We start from the raw sequence: 5,093 nt of genomic DNA, 5'->3' as shown, positions 1-5,093 counted from the left end.
AAAAATAGAGGAGATTAGAAAAATGATGGATTCCTTTAATGAGCAATACAGGAAAGAAATAGATCGTATGAAGCAGAGTCAAAGAGACACAGAGGAACTTAAAATCTCAATCACAAGCTTGCAAAAGCATTTGAATGAAAGTGAAGACAGAGTTTCAGATCTTGAAAATGCTGGTGCAGCTAGTGAAAATGCAAGAAAAGATCTCTTAAAGACAACTAGGATGCAGGAAAAAATAATTCATCACTTACAAGATGATGCAAAGATGAACAATATGAGACTAATAGGTATCAATGAGAAAGAAGAAGTCAATACAAATGACCTTAAAAAAATATGGGCAGAAGTAATGGCAGAAAGCTTCCCAAATATGAGGAAACAATCTGACATTCATACTGTACCAGTCAAGCTTAGTGATTATTGAAAATATCACCAGGACAAGGCTATCTAAAGACACATTCAGTAGTGTGTTAACTATACAAAAAAAGACACTATACAGTTTAAAAATGAATCTTACACAGCCTTACATTTCAATTTTTTTTATTCAAAAGGAGTGAATTGTGTACAGGGTGGTAAATGCTTTATAGACAAGAAAAAACTGCTAAAACCAACTTATTCATCATCATCCTCTTCATCCTCTTCATCTTCTTCCTCTTCATCCTCATCTTCATCCTCCTCCTCTTTCTTCTTTTCTTACTTTTTTCAGCCTTCACGACTCCCTTTTTTGCTCCATCAGATTTTCCTTTAGCCCGGTAGGCAGCGATGTCCTTTTCATACTTCTCCTTCAGCTTAGCAGCCTTCTTCTCCTATGGCTGCTTGTCATCTGCTGCAGTATTATTCCACATTTCTCCAAGTTTCTTTGCGACATCACCAATGGAGAGGCCAGGATGTTCTCCTTTGATTTTTGAGTGATGTTTAGAATAGAACAAGAAAAAGGCTGAAGGAGGCCTCTCTGGTGCACTGGGACCCTTGAACTTCTTTTTTGTTTCTCCTTTAGTATGAATATAAGTTTTCATTTCTCTTTCAAAATGAGCCTTGTCCACTTTGGTCATGCCTTCAAATTTTCCTTTTTCTTTGGCAGACATGGTTTTCCACCTCTCTGAGCACTTCTTAGAAAACTCTGAGAAGTTAACATGATCATCTGAATGCTTTTTCTTGTGTTCTTCTTGGCAAGTTTGCACAAAGAATGCATATGATGGCATCTTGCCTCTTGGCTTCTTAGGATCTCCTTTGCCCATGTTTACTCATTTTCCTCAGTGAGGTGCAGAGTCGCTCAGTGCCTGTATGGCTCTCACTTTCCCCGGCACTGTCTCTATGGAGCTCAGTGTACTAAAGGCCATCTATTTTGATAAGTTAAAAGAAACCACCGAGAGCAAGGATGAAAACTGAGCTCAGGTATGGCCAACCTGGAGGTGAAACACAGCATTGCTCTGGAAACCACAACTTACCCTAAAGATGCTTTACATCATGCAATCGGCACCAGATATTCATTAAAAAATACAGAAATTAGAAGCTGGCCCTCAGGTCACAACAGGAGCTTATCAATTTGGCTTTCAAAGTTTTAAGTAAAGATGAGTCTGCTTGAAAATAATGCATGTCTCAGCTGTAAATGTTAGCCTCCACTATAAGAAGTCCTCAAAGTCCATAGGCTGGACAAGATCTTCAGTCAACAGGTGACAAAAATTCTAAGGCCTTCCTGTTCAAGGGTGTCCCTACAAGGCCATATTTTAAATGCCATCACTAGGCTAGGGAATGTCCAAAACCTGTGGTCTTCCCTAAGCTATATCCTTTCTTTGGGGGTGCCCACTGGAAGATGGATTGCCCAACACTGGCAGCTGCCCCTGCTGCCTCTGGGCTATGGCCATAGGACCCTCCCAACCAGCACTTCCCCAGAGCTTTTTGGCTCAGCCCCTGAAGACTGGCTCCCCCTAGGAGCTTTAGAGGCCCCTTGTAACAGCCCAAATGCTGAGCTCTGGGTAAGTCTTATAGTGGAGGGCAAGTCCATTCCATTCCTAGTCAACACTGGGGCCTGTCATTCTACTTTTCCTTCCTTCCAACCTCGTTGGCCCCATTTACTGTTGTGGACATTGGTGGTAAAATCTCTAGACCCTTACAAACTCCCCTAGTTTGTTGTCAGTTGGTTCAACACCTTTTCCCTTATTCATTTTTAGTCATCCCTACCTGTCCCATTCCTCTTTTAGAGTGAGACATCTTAACCAAGTTGTCAGCTACTCTGACCATCCCTAGTACAACACAAATGCTTATAGTCCCCCTAATGACTTCTTCCCTGCCTATTCAAGGCTCCCATTGTTTCCACTCATATCAGCCCCAGTCTGGGACACTTCTACTCCCTCCCTCCCTTCATCTCAACAACCACTTAATGTTCCCTGCAAGCCTAACCACCCCTACTCTGCCCAAAACAATACTCCATTTCTGACCCAGCTTTATGAGGACTATAGCCTATTATTTCTTGCCTGCTATACCACAGTCTTTTAGTTGCTTTCAATTCCCCTTGCAAGACCCCTGTTCTCCTAGTATAGAAGGGAGGTGGCTCTTACAGTCTGATACAGTATTGCCCTGCTATCAATCAGATTATCCTTCCCATACGTATTTACTCCACCATGCCTAACCCTTTCACTTTTCTGTCCTCTGTCCCTGTATACCCCTCATGACTCTCTCCTAGATTTAAATTATAACTTTTTCTATTCCATTAGATGCCTCCTCACAGCCTCTCTTCACCTTCACCTGCACAGAACCAGATACTCATCAGTTCCAGAAGTTAACCTGGAGTGTCTTGACGCAGAGCTTCTGGAGGTAAGCCCACACTACTTCTATCAACACTTGTGCATGATTTAGTTTCATCTTATACCACCTCCTCTCACCTCATAGTTTTTGAGACCATGCTGTGTAAGGATTAAGTTGCTGATCACAGTGCTGTCTGCATTTAGTCTCTGAAGACAATATAATGATGCAGCTGCAGGCTGCTGGCTCTCATTTCAATGCTAGGGCAATAAACTGCCAAACTGAGAGATAAGAAAGTTTCTTAATTTGAAAAATTTACTAACGGAAAGGTCTTTGCTCTAACTTCTCAAGGTTCTGCTCAGCTTCCCACCTCAGCTATTCTGTTCAGTTTCCGCCAAACCCTCCAAATGATAATAGGGTTATATTACTCGAGAACTAAGAACTCATTAATCAAGAAACTAATGGAGTTGGAATGATAGAAGTCAGATATTTGGGCTAAGCAATGAGATGTGAACATACTGAAACTTGTCATTTTTGGAAAAGCAGCAGCAAATGGAAAAATGATATATATTTGGAAATATATTGCACTGCCTGCTTTTCTGAAACTGAAACTGCATCACACTGAAAATTCTATGCTGATCCTCTGATGACCCCAGAAACTGCATCTTTGACATTTTTTTTCTGTCCTCTGTAAAAAAAAATTGGCTATGATTGCAAGAGCTCAGTTTTGTCAGGATAAAGCAGGCATTTGATAACATGGAAAACCATTTTATGAGCCTGGTAAAAATTCCTTTCTGCCATTTTTTTTTCTTTTTTCCCATAATTTTATTGAGAAACAAATAGCAATGAGAAAATTTCAAACCAAATTGGTAGGACAATTTCAGTAATTAACACACTGCATACATTCTTCCTAGTGGTTGATTGCTGTACAAGATACGGACTTGATATCCTATTTACAAACACCATTAGAACAAATCCCTCTATTCATTAAGAGAATGTAACTATATATCTATCCTAACCACTTTGAATACACAGATACAAAGTGGACATTCATCTGTATCCCCTTTTTTGGTTAAGTACCATCATTTAAATATTATAGATGTGTAAACTCAGCAAAATATTCTAAAAGAGTCCAGTAGCCCATAATACTATTGGGACTTTCTGCCATTTACTTTTAATACTCAGTTTAAGGATCGCAAAAGAAATGTTGATCAACCTTATCTTTCCTTCAGTAATATTTTGTGCCAAATTCAATTTATCACATTTACAATTGCATTGTATCTTCTGAATTTTAAGTGAAAAAGAATGTTTAAGTTCCTGTACTCAAAATACTCATAAGTATGTATTGTTTGTAGCACATCTCCTGGAGAACACAAGAAACCTCATGCAGTCCACTTCCCTGCTCAATGCACTATGTAATTTTATACTGGTTTCCATGTTCTGAATGTCTAGGTACCTCAAAATACATGTTTTAGAATTCCCAACATGACAGTTTGCAGAAGTGGAGTCTGGATATTGTTTGTCATGAGTTAAGAAAACCAAATAATAATAATAATAATAATAATAATAATAATAATATATACATCTAAAATAGAGGCCAAAGACACCCTGTTCACTGCCTTGCACTGGGAGAACTAGAAGTCACCATGTGTAAACAATGTTACATTAGATATTTCAGTTGCCAGTACCTTGATGCTGGATTTTCTAGGTTTCACAATTGTGAGAAATAGTTATTTCATAAAGTGAAGAAACTTATGGGATTTTGGAATGGTCAGCTAACATTCACTAAGACAAGCTCTATAAATATACTTTGGTAAATAGTATGGTACACCAATAGCAATGGCAGGATCCAGAAAGTGAAAATATACATGTTTCCATTCGTTGTTTTTTTTTTGTTTTTGTTTTTGTTTTTGTTTTGGTGGAACTGGGGATTGAACTCAGGCCCTTGCACTTGCCAGGCAAGTGCTTCATCCACTGAGCCATATCCCCGGCCCCTGTTCCCATTTGTTAATGCAACTTGATAATGATGCACATGTCCTGGTACATGTATATTCCTATTTCCTCTACCTCACAAAATCACATAACATTCCATTGGATAACCAAGGGAAGGCATGCATTGGATTGCTGTTAATATATTTGTTGGAGTTTATGACAATGATAAATGTTCATGTGGAACTCAAAACTAAAGAATCTTGCAGGGCTGGTGGGATGGCTCAGTGGTCTAAAGCACCTACTTGGAACAAGCTTAGCAAAGCACAGGGACCACAGTTCAGTCCCCCAGCACCACATGCCAGTCAGCCCCGCCCCCTGGTGGGCAAAGCTGGCCACACACACACACACACACACACACACACACA

Source organism: Octodon degus, unplaced genomic scaffold (genome assembly GCF_000260255.1).
Source record: "Octodon degus isolate 3935 unplaced genomic scaffold, OctDeg1.0 scaffold00148, whole genome shotgun sequence".
NCBI classification, from domain to species: domain Eukaryota; kingdom Metazoa; phylum Chordata; class Mammalia; order Rodentia; family Octodontidae; genus Octodon; species Octodon degus.
The sequence above is the reverse complement of the archived record's forward strand: the minus strand, read 5'-3'. Positions refer to the sequence as shown.